Genomic DNA, 17,407 nt, shown 5'->3' on the forward strand with positions numbered 1-17,407 from the left:
AGAAAGCAAAAGACAGTCAAAGGGTGGGTGTGTGACACCCAGTAACAATGGTGGGAATGCCACCTCCACCTCTCACTCAGCGCGTTGCAGCGGTCTCAGCTGAAAAGGAGCGCCGTCTTGCACAGCCTCCTCAAAAACGACCGGTTTCTCCTGCAAACACTCACAATAATAGATTTATCGATCTCACAAAAGGGGCTGAGAGTATTACCTCCAGATGAAGATGATATCTCGGCAGTTTGGTGCAGGTGTCTTCCTGCTTTTATACCAGATGTGTTGATTAGTGACAGCTGTCACGGATGATGGGTGACAGCTGTCACCACGGCTTGTTCCTGAGGCGGCAGCGCCCTCTCGTACCTGAAGCCTGCACTTCAGGCAGGGCGCCTTCTGGTGGTGGGCCAGCAGTACCTCCTCTTCTGGCAGCCCACACAACAGGACCCCCCCCTCAATGGGCGCCTCCTGGCGCCCCGACCAGGCTTGTCCGGGTGGCGACGATAGAAATCGGCCAGGAGGGTCGGGTCCAGGATGAAGCTCCTCTTCACCCAGGAGCGTTCTTCGGGTCCATACCCCTCCCAGTCCACCCAAATACTGGAAACCCCGGCCCATTCGACGGCGTCCAAGAGCCGGCGAACTGTACAAGCCGGCTCCCCGTCGATAATACGAGCAGGAGGCGGCGCCCGGACGGGTGCACAGAGGGGTGAGGTGTGATGTGGTTTTACCCTGGAGACATGAAAGACCGGATGGATCCGCAGTGAGGCCGGGAGTTGGAGCCTCACTGCGGTAGGACTGAGGACCTTGAGGATGGGGAAGGGTCAATGAAGCGGGTCCTTCAATTTGCGGGACTTGACATGGAGAGGAATGTCCTTGGTGGAAAGCCACACCTCCTGCCCGGGCTGGTAAGTAGGGGCCGGGGACCGTCGACGGTCTGCATGGGCTTTAGCCCTCGTCTGGGCCCCTCAACAAGGCCGAACGGGCAGTGCGCCACACCCGACGGCATCTCCGCAGGTGGGCCTGGACCGAGGGCACACCGACCTCTCCCTCCACCACAGGAAACAAAGGGGGCTGGTACCCCAGACACACCTCGAGATCGGAAGAGGGCCGGTGGCAGAGGACACCTGGCTGTTATGAGCGTACTCGATCCAGGCCAGATGTTCACTCCAAGCCATCGGGTGTGCGGAGGTCGTGCACCTGAGGGCCTGCTCCCAACTGCTGGTTGGCTCCGTTCGACCTGTCCGTTAGTCTGTGGGTGATACCCAGACGAGAGGCCTTACAGTGGCCCCCAGTTCCCGGCAGAAACTTCTCCATACCTCGAGGAGAACTGGGGGACCGCGATCCGAAACGATGTCTGTTGGTATCCCATGCAGCCGGACAACATGGTGGACGAGGAGATCCGCCGTCTCCTGGGCCGACGGGAGCTTCGGGAGGGCCACGAAGTGGGCCGCCTTGGAGAAACGGTCCACTATCGTGAGGATGGTGGGTGTGCCCCCGGACGGCGGGAGGCCCGTGACAAAATCCAGACCGATGTGGGACCAGGGGCGGGTGAGGCACAGGAAGTGGCTTGTAGAAGTCCCTGTGCCTTCTGGTGGTCAGCCTTGCCCCTGGCGCAGGTGGTGTAGGCCTGGATGTAAGCCCGGACATCAGTCTCCAGGGACGCCCACCAGAAGCGCTGCCGGACCACTGCCACGGTCCTACGCACCCCTGGGTGGCAGGAGAGTTTGGACCCGTGACAGAAGTCCAGGACGGCAGCCCTGGCCTCTGGTGGGACGTATAGTCTGTTCGTCTGTCCTGTTCCGGGATCGGGGTGCGTGCCAGGGCCTCCCGGACGGTCTTCTCCACGTCCAGGTCAAAGCAGCCACGATAGTGGACTCCGGGAGGAATGGGTTCTGGTGGATCCGACAGCTCGGTCTTGACTTCCTGTTCATGCACCCGGGACAGGGCAATCGATCTTTGGTTTTTGGTCCCGGGGGCGGTGTAGGTGTGCTCCGGAAGTCAAAACGGACGAAAAACAGTGACCAGCGGGCTTGCCTGGGGTTCAGTCGCTTGGCGGTCCTGATATACTCCAGGTTCTGGTGGTCAGTGAAAACCGTGAAAGGCACTGACGCTCCCCTCCAGCAGGTGTATCCACTCCTCAAGGGCCTCTTTCACCGCAAGGAGCTCTCGATTTGCCCACGTCATAGTTCCGCTCTGCTGGGTCAACCTGCGGGAACAAAATAGGCACGAGACAGGTGAAGAACCTTATCGGTTTCTCCACTCTGGATAGCACGGCTCCTATCCCCGAGTCAGAGGCGTCCACTTCAACCACGAACTGGCGACCAGGATCGGGCCTGCACCAAGACCGGTGCAGTCGAGAACCGGCGTTTCAACTCCCTAAACGCGGCTTCGCACCGATCGACCAGGTGAAGGGAACTTTTGGTGAGGTCAGGGCCGTCAGGGGGCTAACAACCTGACTATACCCCTTAATGAACCTCCGTAGAAATTTGCGAAGCCGAGGAACTGTTGCAGCTTCCTACAGCTTGTCGTTTGGGGCCAGTCTCTCACCGCTGCGACCTTGGCCGGATCCGGGGCAACGGAGTTGGAGGAGATGATAAACCCCAGGAAGGACAAAGAAGTGCGGTGAAACTCACACTTCTCGCCCTTCACAAACAACCGGTTCTCCAACAACCGCTGCAGGGACCTGACGTACATGCCGCACATGGGTCTCAGGGTCCGGAGAGGAAAAGATGAGTATATCATCCAGATATACGAAGACGAATCGGTGCAGGAAGTCCCGCAAGACGTCATTAACCAAAGCTTGGAACGTCACGGGGGCGTTTGTGAGGCCGAACGGCATGACCAGGTACTCAAAATGACCTAACGGGGGTGTTAATGCCATCTTCCATTCGTCTCCCTTCCGGATCCGAACTAGGTGGTATGCGTTCCTAAGATCCAACTTTGTGAAGATTTTGGCTCCATGCAGGGGGTGAACACTGAATCCAACAAAGGCAACAGGTATCGGTTGTGAACCGTGATCTCGTTCAGCCCCCGATAATCAATGCATGGACGAAGACCGCCATCTTTTTTTCCCACGAAAAAGAAACCCGCTCCCATCGGAGAGGTGGAGTTACGGATCAGCCCGGCAGCTAATGAGTCCCGGATGTAGGTCTCCATCGATTCGCGCTCAGGTCGGGAGAGGTGTACAGCCTGCTGGACGGGAACTCCACGCCTGGCACAAATCGATGGCACAATCATATGGACGGTGCGGGGGAAGAGTGAGCGCCCGATCCTTGCTAAAAACGTCAGCAAGATCGTGGTACTCAACCGGCACCGCCGACAGATTGGGGGGTACTTGGACCTGCTCCTTCGCCTGGGAACCGGGAGGAACCGAGGATCCCAAACACCTCCGATGGCAGGTTTCGCTCCACTGTACCACCACCCCGGACGGCCAATCAATCCGGGGGATTGTGTTTCAACATCCAGGGGAACCCCAGAATCACACGGGAGGTAGAAGGAGTCACAAAAAACTCAATCTCCTCCCTATGATTCCCTGACACTACCAGCATTACTGGTGATGTCTTGTGTGTGAGTAAGGGAGTAGGGGTGCCATCTAGGGCTCGCACCTGCAATGGTGTAGGTAGCGCCACCAGAGGGAGCCCTACCTCCCTGGCCCATCTGCTGTCTAACAGATTCCCTTCTGACCCTGTGTCTACCAGTGCTGGGGCCTGAAGGGTTAAATCCCCACTAAGGATTGTAACTGGGAGTCTGTGCGGCAATATGTGTGTGTCCCACGTGAAGATTTTGGCCCACCCTAAGCCCAGTCTCTAGGGGCGGGCGTTGGTGTTTAACCGTTCGGGGCAATCGCTCAATTGATGCTCATTGAGCCACAAACAAAACACGCCCGCGTGGAAACCTCCTCTGTCTATTAGGTGGTCTAAATGTGGCCCTGCTCGTGTCCATAGCTTCGTCAGCAGGGGGAGCTGTCGCCCCCACGGGACGTAGAGGCCAGGGAGCATGGGAAGGGCGGACCCTTCTCGGACCCGGAAGGAAGAGGGACGGCGCGCGCCCGGCCACGTCCTTCGTCTCGTTCCCGACGGCGTTCCTCCAACCGATTGTCTAACCGTATAACGAGATCAATAAGCCCATCTAATTCCCGCGGTTTTCATCCTTGGCCACTAGGTGCTCCTTTAGGACTGACGACAGTCCGTTACAAAGGCGGCGCGGAGCGCAGCGTTATTCCAGCCGGACCTCGCAGCCGCGATGCGGAAGTCGACTGCATAAGCGGCTGCGCTCTGGCGCCCCTGTCTCATCGACAGCAGCACAGTTGAAGCGGGTCTCTCCCCTGTTAGGGTGATCAAAACACAGTTCTGAACTCCCTCACAAACCCAGTGTACGTGTGAAGGAGCCGTGAATTTTGCTCCCAAAGCGCTGTAGCCCAAGCGCGTGCCTCTCCCCGAAGCAGAGTGATCACATACCCTATTTTGCTTGCGTCTGACGCGTACATGACGGGCCGTTGTGCGAAGACGAGCGAACACTGCATAAGAAAGTCCGCGCACGTCTCCACACAACCTCTGTACGGCTCAGGAGGGCTTATGTATGCTTCAGGGGATGGTGGGAGGGGTTGATGGACCACCACTGGAACATTAATATCTAGCACAGGATCGACAGGAGGAGGAGCTGCAGCAGCACCCTGAGCGCTCGCCGCCACTTGCGCGGAGAGAGCCTCCACCCTGCGGTTCAGGAGGATGTTTTGCTCGGCTATTTGATCCATTCGAGCCGTAAAGGTGGTGAGGATATGCTGTAGCTCACCAATCACGCCTCCTGCAGATGCCTGCGCTCCCTGCTCTCCCATTGGTTGTTCAACAACCTGGTGACGCCCCTCGGAGTCCATGATGCTGGCCGAGATATCCTGTTGGGAAAGTGTAGTGACACGGACCCACAACAGGGGGCGTAAATGAACGGACAATGGAAGGAGTCAAATTATAACACTTTACTGGTGTGAATGTCACAACCAAACACAGCAGAATCAGAATGTGCAACAGTCAATTAATAAAAGGTGTCGTGTGGGCAGGCTCGACGATAGGAGACGCCCGTCTGGAAACGAACCGGAACCACACGATTTCCACCGCCACCTGAACCCGAAGAATACTGGAGCCACCAAGTCCCGGAGTCCCCAGGTGGCCACCTTCCCGGCGTGTCGGATCTGGTACCTGCTGGCAGAAAGCAAAAGACAGTCAAAGGGTGGGTGTGTGAACACCCAGTAACAATGGTGGGAATGCCATCTCCACCTCTCACTCAGCGCGTTGCAGCGGTCTCAGCTGAAAAGGAGCGCCGTCTTGCACAGGCTCGTCAAAAACGACCGTTTCTCCTGCAAACACTCACAATAATAGATTTATCGATCTCACAAAAGGGGCTGAGAGTATTACCTCCAGATGAAGATGATATCTCGGCGTTTGGTGGAGGTGTCTTCCTGCTTTTATAGCAGATGTGTTGATTAGTGACAGCTGTCACGGATGATGGGTGACAGCTGTCACCACGGCTTGTTCCTGAGGCGGCAGCGCCCTCTCGTGCCTGAAGCCCGCACTTCAGGCAGGGCGCCTTCTGGTGGTGGGCCAGCAGTACCTCCTCTTCTGGCAGCCCACACAACAATAAGTTTGTCTTAAGTCTGACTTGAAAGTCTCTGCAGAATCTGACTGTTTTATTGATGCAGGGAGATCATTCCACAGAACAGGGGCACGATAAGAGAAAACTATGACCTGCAAACTTCTTATTCACCCTAGAGACATAAAGTAGTCCTGCACCATGACAATGCAAAGCCCTGGCCGGTACGCAAGGTTTAATTAGGTCAGCTAGGTAGGGAGGTGTTGTGTGGGCCGCTGAAGAGGAGGTACTGCTGGCCCACCACCACCAGATGGCGCCCTGCTTGGAGTGTGGGCTTCAAGCACGAGAGGGTGCCGGAGCCACTGGGAGTGACAGCTGTCACTCTTCATCAGCACCAGCTGTCACTCAGTCAACTCATCACCATCTCCATAAAGTCCGGACTGCGACTCCACCTCCTCACTGAGAAATCAACTACCATTCAGGTAACTTCTCTGCTGAATCTGAAGACCTTGTGTAATAGTCTGATCTCATTTGCAGCCGTTTTCCTGTGACGGTGTCCTTATCTGTGGGATTGGCGTTTGGTGTGGACTGCGACGGCTATGCCTCACACCCCAAACCAGATAAGTGGTTAACAGGAGCTGCACGAGTGTGTGATTGGAGGTGGAGGTGCTCCCTCCTAACTAAACACAGACTGTGGGATTACTGAGTGTGCGAACTCGCACTCATCAATACTGTTTCTGTTCTCTGCCAGCAGTACCGGGTCTGACTGCTGAAGACAGTGGCCACCTGGGGCACAGGGCTTGGCGGCTCCGGTGTTCTTCAGATCCGTTGGTGGTGGAAGCTGCGTGGGATCCGGCTCTTCTCTCGCCAGACATCTTCTATCATCGAGCCTGCCCACACGTCACCTGTGTATAATTGACATTCCACCATATGTTATTGTCTGTACGTCGTTGTGCAATTCACAACATTAAATTGTTACTTTTTGGCTTATCCATTGTCCGTTCATTACCGCCCCCTGTTGTGGGTCCGTGTCACGACACTTTCACAACAGGGAGGTACCAGTTCGTGAACAGTTTTTAGGTTTGTAGCAGAACCTTAAATCTGATCTCACTGGGACAGGAAGCCAGCAAAGAGATGCCAAAATGGGTGTAATGTGGTCAAAACTTTCTGCTTCATGTCAAAAGTCTGGCAGCAGCATTTTGAACCAACTGGAGAGCCCTAATGCTGGACTGTGGTAAACCAGAGAATAGAACATTGCAGTAGTCCAATCTAGAAGAGACAAACGCATGGATCAGGGTCTCAGCATCAGCCATAGACAGGATGGGACGAATCTTTGCTATATTTCGCAGGTGGAAGAAAGTAGTCCTCATAATATTTCTAATGTGGAGGTCAAAGGACAACGTAGGATCAAAAATTACCCCAAGGTTCCTCACTTTGTCAGTGTGATGTATGACACACGAGCCTAGGCTGTGTGTTAACTGGTCAAATTGATGCTGATGTCTCACTGGACCAAGAACCAACATTTCAGTCTTATCAGAGTTTAAAAGTAGGAAGTTTCTAGACATCCAACTTCTCACTGCTGCAAGGCAATCTTTTAAGGATTTTATGTGAACAAGATTACCAGCAGTTATCGGCATGTACTTTGACTTATTTGTTTTGGCACCCAAACCTGACAATAACAAAAACTGATACATAAGACAATTCCACAGTGACGTGTGACCAAAAAGGGGGTGAGCAGAAGCAAAGCTTATAAACGCCCACCCCATATATACATACATACATATATACACATTACCAACCCCCAGAGCAAGCACACAGGTGACAGTGGTAAGGAAAAACTCCCTCTGATGTATTGAGGAAGAAACCTCATGCAGACCAGACTCTAAGGGGTGACCCTCTCCTTGGGCCATGATACAAACACATTTAACAACACAAACTCAAATCCCAACATCATAAACATATCTGGTGAATACCGTGTCTTTGTTACATACATATTTACATACATATATATACACACACCAACATACACCTACACACACACACACACACACACATATATATATATATATATATATATATATATATATATGAAAACATCATTGAAATCAACATTGAAAACATAATTTCTTATATTGATTTTTAAACTGATTGATATTTGGACATCATTTGAGTTCCTCCATCAAGTATTCCATATTCTAGGGCCACACATGGAGGACACAGAAACCTTTCCTGGTCGTCCGAGCACCAGCAATTTTAAAATGATACAAGCCCCGTAAATTATATTTTCCTTCTCTCTCAGTAAAATATTCTTGAATTCTAAATGGCACTTGTTTATTTTTCACTTTATACATTAACTGAACAGTCTTGAACGAAATCATATCATTAAGTTTTAATATTTGAGATTCAATGAACAGTGGGTTGGTGTGGTCTCGATAACCTGCATTATGAATTGTCCTTAATGCTCTTTTTTGAAGAATGAATAATGGTTGCAATGTAGTTTTGTAATTGTTGCCCCAAACTTCAGCACAATAAATCAGGTAGGGTGCAACCAATGAACAATACAGAGTATGTGGTGCTCTGCAATCAAGAACATGCTTTACTTTATTTAATACTGCAATACTTTTTGATACCTTTGTTTGAATATGCTGAATATAAGTTTTCCAATTAATTTTAATGATAATTTGTTAATATCAAACCATCTCTTTAACTTTATCATTTCTGTTCCAAAATCAGATAATAATTGTTGCAGATTTTCCCCTGAGCAAAACAGGTTTGTGTCATCTGCAAAGAGCACAGTTTTAACCAGATCTGAGACTCTACATAGATCATTAATGTATAAAATAAATAATTTTGGGCCCAACACAGAACCCTGTGGTAGCCCACAGATGATGTCCAGACACGAAGAACAGTATACCCCGAGTTTAACAAACTGCTTTCAGTTTTGTAAATAGCTTTTAATCCAACTCAGAGCCACCCCTCTGATCCCATACAATTCCAACTTTTGAAATACATTGTGATCAATTGTGTCAAAAGCCTTTCTTAAGTCAATAAATAAACCCGGAACTATTACCCTTTGGTCCACATGTTTATTGATCTCTTCTATGGAATCGAGCAATGCCAGTGTCGTGGACCTTTTCGCTCTAAAATCTATTGAATTTCATCAAGCAAGTTGTGTCGACCTATAAATTTATCCAGTCTGCTGTTGTAAAGTATCTTTGAAAATTGTGACAATAGAGGCCTGTAGTTAGTAAAAAGATGCTTGCTACCAGATTTGAATAAAGGTATCACTTTTGCCACTTTTCATACTGTTAGGAACAATCCCAGTTTGAAATGATTTGTTAAAATATATGCTAATGTATAACTGAGTATCATCATCATAGCAGTGAAAGGTAATCCCAAAATGCCCAGTATGTGCCCAAGGGGTGCTATATAAAGGGAGAAAAGCAGGGGGCCTAAGACAGACCGTGTGGAACCCCAAATTCATGTTACTAAGGTCAGAGGTAGTGTTATTGTACAAAACACAGTGAGAACAACTGATCAGGTATGACGTCAACCACGCAAGGGCACTCCCAGTAATCCCAAAATGATTTTCCAGCCTATCAAGTAGAATATGATGATCCACTGTATCAAACGCAGCACTGAGCTCTAACAGCAACAGAACCGTAGTGGTGTCTGAATCCATTGTAAGCAGAAGATCATTCACCACTTTAGTGAGAGTCGTCTCTGTGGAATGATATTTTCTAAAAGCAGACTGCAGTGGCTCAAAAAGATTATTCTCAGTAAGATAGTCTACGAGCTGCCGTGACACCACTTTTTCCAGAATTTTAGAGAAAAATGATAGATTTGATATCAGCCGATAGTTTTTTCAATACACTAGGGTCAAGATTAGGTTTCTTAAGTAATGGTTTAAGCACTGCAGATCTGAAACATTTAGGAACAGATCCAGAAGTTAAAGAAAGATAATCATTTCCAGCACAGTCGGCCCAAGAGTGGACCACAGGTCCTTAAACAGTTTTGTTGGTATAGGATCAAATAAACAGGTTGTGCTTTTTGTTGACATTACGAGTTTTGTCAGCATGCCTAGTGAGATACTATCAAATTCTGTAAATCTAGGTAATACCTCAGTAGTGGCGCCCACCTCAATAGCAGGGTGTAGTGGCTGGGTTAAGGCATGCTGGGATATGTTTATCCTGATGTCTATTTTCTTCTCAAAGTAATCCAGGAAATCATGTGCTGTAAAAGGAGAGCGAACTACAGGTGGTTGTCCATGAATAAGTGTTGCCACCGTGTCGAACAAGAACTTTGAGTCATGCTTGTTTTAATATTAATAATAATGGGTTCATAGAGCAGTGACAGGATTAATATGGTTCCATAAAGCAGTGACAGGATTAATAATGGTTCCATAGAGCAGTGTCATGATTCATAATGGGTTCATAGAACAGTGACAGGGTTAATAACAGTTCCATAGACCAGTGTCAGGATTCATAATGGGTTCATAGAGCAGTGGCAAGGTTAATAACGGTTCCATAGAGCAGTGACAGGGTTAATAACAGTTCCATAGTGCAGTGACAGGATTAATAATGGTTCCATAGAGCAGTCAGGATTCATCATGGGTTCATAGACCAGTGACAGGGTTAATAATGGTTCCATTGAGCAGTGACAGGATTAATAATGTATTCATAGAGCAGACAAGATTAATAATGATTCCATAGAGTGGTGACAGTGCAGTGACAGGATTAATAATAGGTTCATAGAGCAGTGACAGGATTAATAATGGTTCCATAGAGCAGTGACAGGATTCATAATGGGTTCATAGAGCAGTGACAGGGTTAATAATGGGTTCATAGAGCAGACAGGATTAATAATGATTCCACAGAGCGGTGGCAGCGCAGTGACAGGATTAATAATAGGCTCATAGAGCAGTGACAGGATTAATAATGGGTTCATAGAGCAGTGACAGGATTAGTAACGGTTCCATAGAGCAGTGACAGGATAAATACCGGTTTCATAGAGCAGTGACAGGATTAGTAACAGTTCCATAGAGCAGTGACAGGATTAATAATGGGTTCATAGAGCAGTGACAGGATTAATAATGGGTTCATAGAGCATTGACAGGATTAAGACTGGTTCCAGGTCCCGGTTTCTGTGATTTCACTGATTCACTTGTTTACCTGCCTGAAGAGTTGAAGACTTTCAGATCAGCTGATTTCGGATTGTCTACCTCTGGTCCAGGTTTTGTTTCGTATTGATTACTGTGTATAAGACCACGTTCTGGGTATTGTTTCGAAGTATTTCACTGTTCACACATTTGAAGAGTTGCTGCTTCAACAGATGTGATTGTCCTGTGGTTCTGGTACTAATGTGGATCCTTCATAGGATGTTCTCAGGTTTTATGACAATGATGTGACAACATGCTTTATATTATTTTATTTATTTTCTTTGTCTCTCATTTACATTTCTATGATCTGGTTATTATCATCATCAGAGGGACCGTGTACCTCAGAGAGTACTACAAAGTACCTCAAAAAGTACTACAGATAGTACCTCAGAAAGTACTACAGAGAGTCTTACAGAGTACCCAAGAGAGTACTACAGAGTACTTCAGAGAGTACCCCAGAGAGTACTAGCGAGAGTACTTCATACTGCAGAGAATACTACACAGAGCACTTCAGAAAGTACCTCATAGCATACTTCTTAGAATACCACAGAGAGTACTACAGCGTACCTCAGAGAGTACTACAGAGTACTTCATACTGCAGAGAATATTGTAGGGAACACTTCACAGAGTACCTCATAGAGTACTTCAAAGAATACTTCAGAGTACTGCAGACAGTACTTCAGAGAATAATGCAGAGAGTACTTCATACTGCAGAGAGCAGTGGTGGGCACAGCTAACCAAAAAATTAGCTTCAATAACAGCTAATCAGCTAACTGACAAGGTATCTTTTATAAAGCTAAACCGATAAACCACCCAAAAATTCATCGGAAGCTATATATAGCTACAGCTAACCGATAACTTTCAGTATTGTCTCCGGTACACTCTCATCTACTAACAAGCCAATATTAAGTTTCAACACCGCCATCGCTTATGGTAGAGTCAAAGGCAATCACAAACCCAAACAATGATTCAGCACTTCTCTCTTTGAGCAGCCCACTGCTTGTATTTTCCAGCAGTGAAGCAGCTGAGAGGCACTAAGCTTAACTCTACCCCAGCAAAAGGGGCCTGACTGTCAGGCTGCCACAAAAAAAGTCATTAGTACTTAACAGCATACAGCAGTTCCGCCGTGAGGCAGAGGTCTTGGAAAATAAATCAGTTTTTAACTTATGGTTTTGATTTATAAATCAAATTAATCTGGATAGAACAACTCCATTGTCAATTCTGTCATTTGTGCAAAGTTAAAATATAACACATATCTTTTAATTTTAAATAATGCACTAATTCTGAAGTTTTGTAACAAGTACACACATATGCCAAAGGGATTATGAGTAAAATGAGCCTCCGCTAACACTGATTGGTTGACTTATTCATTCTATGTAAAAACCAACACATTAATGTGACGTGTGTGTTGGTGTTTACATATGGGTTGCCACAGAACCATGTCAAATTCGGCGAAGTGGCCAATCCAAAGGCGAGAATTTGTTCCACAACTGGCCTCCCGATGAAAACAAGCTCAGGCTGCATTGATTGTCTATCGAAATCAGCTGGTTTTGTTTTGTCTCTGGTTTGCTTCTAACAGCCAGCTGATGGCCCTCACTGCCTGGAACAATGAGACTTATACACCAAGCTGACCTGAAATGAACCATTTTACATTAAACTGATTTTATTGACAAGTCTGACCCCTTTGAAAAGAGACCAAATTACATGTATTTGTATTGAGCTCGGCGATGTTTCCATTGGCCAGAAATGGCCACCACAGGGTACTCAGTGTAAAGTCCACGGCAACCCATAAATGTGCTTTTGTAAAATATGGCATTTTTCTCATTTGAGAAAAAAAAAAGCCAAAAGTCAAGTTGTGATTAGACAACCGCCTGATATAACCGGGGTCAAAATGCATAGAACACTGCCATCTACTAGGGCCCAGACGCTCACACCCTAACCCATGACAGTCCGGTCAGGTTCCTCCAGCTCTCAAAACTGCTGTCATTCACCCCCATCTGAAAAAGCCCTCACTCGACCCGAAATCCTGGCCCACTACAGACCCATTTCAAACCTGCCATTTCTTTCCAAAGTCCTGGAAAAAGTTGTAGCAGCCCAACTCCACAGTCATCTTCACATCCATAACGTGTATGAAAAATTTCAGTCCGGTTTCCAATCAGCTCACAGTACAGAGACAGCCCTGGTCCGCATCATGAACGACTTGCTTAGCCTGCGGACCAGGGCTCACCATCACTCCTCTTATTACTGGATTTATCATCTGCTTTTGACACCGTGGACCACACCATCCTACTCCATCGCCTCCAGTCTATAGTTGGACTTTCTGGGACCACACTCAACTGGTTCGGGTCATACGTCACGGGCAGGACAGAGTTTGTGACCCTAGGACAGTCCAAATCATCACCTCATACAGTTAGCTGCGGAGTGCCTCAAGGGTCGGTCCTTGGGCCAACCCTTTTCACCATCTACATGCTCCCACTTGGTCAGATAATCAATAAACACAAGGTTTCTTTCCATTGTTACGCAGATGACACACAGCTGTATATAAAAATGGACTCCACTTCCACCACAGTTCTGCCATCTGCACTTCACTGTTGCCTGGAGGAGATAAGGGCATGGATGGCTGATAACTTTCTTCAACTGAACAGCAGCAAAACAGAAGCCATCCTTATTGGTACCCCTCACCAAACCCAGTCCGTCTCGAACCTAAACAGTATCTCGATCTTTAACCATAACATTTCCCTGGCCTCATCCGTTACAAACCTTGGTGTCAGATTTGATTCACATTTCACATTCGACTCCCACATCCGTCACCTCTGCAAGGTCTCTTTCCTCCACCTTAAAAATATCGCAAAACTCCGCCCCTCCCTTTCCCAACCCGACGCAGAGAAGTTGGTCCATGCCTTTGTCTCGTCCAGATTGGACTACTGCAATGCCCTCCTCGTCGGGATCCCTGGCAAAAGTCTACAAAAGCTGCAGCACATTCAGAACTGTGCTGCCCGGGTCCTGACGAGGAGGCGCAAATATGATCACATCACTCCAGTCCTCAGATCCCTTCATTGGCTGCCCATTCAACAAAGAATTCAGTACAAATTTTGTCTCCTTACCCACCAGTGCATACATGGAACTGCCCTTGCCTACCTCAGTGAACTCCTCACGCCACACACCGCCCCAAGAACCCTCCACTCCACCACGTCCACCTACCGCCTGTTGTGTGGGCCGCTGAAGAGGAGGTACTGCTGGCCCACCACCACCAGATGGCGCCCTGCTTGGAGTGCGGGCTCTAAGCACGAGAGGGCGTCGGAGCCGCTGGGAGTGACAGCTGTCACTTATCAGCACCAGCTGTCACTCATCACCATCACTATAAAGGCCGGACTGCAACTCCACCTCCTCGCCAAAAAATCAGCTACCACTCAAGGTAACCTTCTCTGCGGTGATTATTATTGTATCTAAACATTGTTCTGTGTGCAGCCATGTTCCTGTGGACTCAGTCTGAAGGTGGAATGGCGGAAAGTGTGAGTGCGACGTTTTTGCCTCTCACTCCTTCCAGGGAAGAGATTGACAGGAGCTGCACGGGTGAAACTGTTTCTGGAGGTGGAGGTTCTCTCTCCCGGAGGAACTGAGCAAGAAGAGATTACTGGGTGTGTCTTCACACACCCACCATTAACTGTTTCTGTTTCTGCCAGCAGTACCAGGTCTGACAGCTGGAAACGGTGGCCACCTGGGACTCGGAACTTGGCGGCTCCGGTGTTCTTCAGATCCACTGGCGGTGGAAGCCGTGTGGGATCCGGCTCTTCTCTGGACAGACGTCTTCTATCCTCGAGCCTGCCCACATGTCACCTTGTGTATGATTGACAGTACTCCTCTATTGTCATTGTCTGTATCACGTTGTGCAATTCACAACATTAAATTGTTACTTTTTGGCTTATCCATTGTCCGTTCATTAACGCCCCCTGTTGTGGGTCCATGTCACTACACCTTCACAACAGGATTTCTCGGCCAGTGTCATGGATCCCGAGGGGTGTCAACCATCACTTGAACAGCCAATGGAAGAGCGAGGTGAACAGGCGTCAGCAGGAGGCGTGTTAGGTGAGCTGCAGCAAATCTTATCCGCTTTCACTGCTCGGTTGGACTTAGTCACTGAGCAGAATGTTATTCTCAATCGGAGGATGGAGGCTCTCACCACCCAGGTGGAAGCGCATGCTCAGGGCGCTGCTGCAGCACCTCCTCCTGCTGACCGGAGGCCTGAGACAGACATTCCTCTGGTCGCTCAATGAACCCCCCACCATCCCCTGAAGCACACATAAGCCCTCCGGAGCCGTACGGAGGCTGTGTCGAGACATGTGCGGACTTCTTAATGCAGTGCTCGCTCATCTTTTCACAGCGTGCCGTCATGTACGCGTCAGACGCCAGCCGGGTGGCTTACGTAATAAATTTGCTTCGAGGAGAGGCACGCGCCTGGGCTATGGCGCTCTGGGAGCAGAATTCACGGCTGGGTTTGTGAGGGAGTTCAAACAGGTTTTTGATCACCCCCATAGAGGCGAATCTGCGTCAAACTTGCTGCTGTCAATCAGACAGGGGCGTCGGAGTGCAGCGGAGTACGCAGTCGACTTCCGCATTGCGGCAGCGAGGTCCGGCTGGAACAACGTTGAGCTCCGTGCTGCCTTCGTAAATGGACTGTCTCCGGTCCTGAAGGAGCATCTACTGGCTAAGGACGAACCGCGGGATTTTGATGGGCTTGTTGATCTGGTTATACGATTAGATAACCGATTAGAGAAACACCGTCAGGAGCAGGGCGGGGGGCGTGGCCGGGCACGAGCCGTCCCTCTTCCTTCCGGGTCCGAAAGGGTGCCGCCTTCCCCACGCTCCACAGCCCGTGACTCCCGTGTGGCAACAGCTCCCCCTGCTGACGAAGCTATGGACACGAGCAGGGCCAAAGTAAAATCTAATAATAGACAACGGAGGCTGGCCCGCGGGGAGTGTTTTTTCTGTGGCTCGAGTGAGCATCTACAGAGGAACTGCCCCAAGTGGTTAAACGACAACGTCTGCCCTTAGAAACTGGGCTAAGGGTGGGCCATAACACACTCGCGGGGAAACCCCGTAAATCAGCACGCATCCCAGTTACAATCCTGAGTGGGGATCTGACCCTTCACGCCCCAGCACTGGTAGACACGGGGTCGGAAGGGAATCTGCTGGACAGCAGATGGGCAAGGGAAGTCGGGCTCCCTCTAGTGGCTCTACCTTCACCTTTGAAGGTACGGGCACTAGATGGCACCCTTCTTCCACTAATCACACACCAGACACAGCCAGTGACATTGGTGGTGTCTGGTAATCACAGGGAGGAGATTGTGTTTTACGTGACACCTTCTACCTCCCGTGTGATTTTGGGTTATCCTTGGATGATAAAGCACAATCCCCGGATTGATTGGCCGTCTGGGGTTGTGGCTCAGTGGAGCGAAACCTGCCACCGGGAATGTCTCGGATCCTCGGTTCCACCTGGTGTGACAGCTAGTGAGGAGGTCAAGGTTCCCCCCAATCTGACGGCGGTGCCAGAGGAGTACCATGATCTTGCTGACGTCTTCAGCAAAGATCTGGCACTCACTCTTCCCCGCACTGACCGTATGATTGCGCCATTGATTTGATCCCGGGCGTTGAGTACCCGTCCAGCAGGCTGTACAACCTCTCACGTCCTGAGCGAGAATCAATGGAGACCTACATCTGGGACTCATTAGCTGCCGGGCTGATCCGGAACTCCACCTCCCCGATGGGTGCAGGTTTCTTTTTTGTGGGCAAGAAAGACGGCGGACTCCGTCCATGCATTGATTACAGAGGGCTGAACGAGATCACGGTTCACAATCGATACCCTTTGCCTCTGTTAGATTCAGTGTTCACGCCCCTGCATGGAGCCCAAATTTTCACAAAACTGGATCTTAGGAATGCGTACCACCTGATTCGGATCCGGAAGGGAGATGAGTGGAAGACGGCATTTAACACCCCGTTAGGTCACTTTGAGTACCTGGTCATGCCATTCGGCCTCACCAATGCACCCGCGACGTTCCAGGCCTTGGTTAATGACGTCTTGCGGGACTTCCTGCATCGGTTTGTCTTCATATATCTAGACGATATACTCATCTTTTCCCCGGATCCTGAGACTCGTGTTCAGCATGTACGTCAGGTCCTGCAGCAGTTGTTGGAGAACCGGCTGATTGTGAAGGGCGAGAAGTGCGAGTTCCACCGTACTTCTTTGTCCTTCCTGGGGTTTATCATCTCCTCCAACTCCGTCGCCCCTGATCCGGCCAAGGTTGCGGCGGTGAGAGATTGGCCCCAACCAACAAACCGTAGGAAACTACAGCAGTTCCTCGGTTTTGCTAATTTTTACCAGAGGTTCATCAAAGGCTACAGTCAGGTAGTTAGCCCCCTGACAGCCCTGACCTCCACAAAAGTCCCCTTCACCTGGTCGGATCGGTGCGAAGCCGCGTTTAGGGAGTTGAAACGCCGGTTCTCGACTGCTCCAGTCCTGGTGCAGCCCGATCCAAATCGCCAGTTTATAGTTGAAGTGGACGCCTCTGACTCAGGGATAGGAGCCGTGCTATCCCAGAGCGGGGAGTCCGACAAGGTTCTCCACCCATGCGCCTACTTTTCCCGCAGGTTGACCCCGGCTGAAAGGAACTATGACGTCGG

This window comes from Thalassophryne amazonica, chromosome 14 (assembly GCF_902500255.1).
Source record: "Thalassophryne amazonica chromosome 14, fThaAma1.1, whole genome shotgun sequence".
NCBI classification, from domain to species: domain Eukaryota; kingdom Metazoa; phylum Chordata; class Actinopteri; order Batrachoidiformes; family Batrachoididae; genus Thalassophryne; species Thalassophryne amazonica.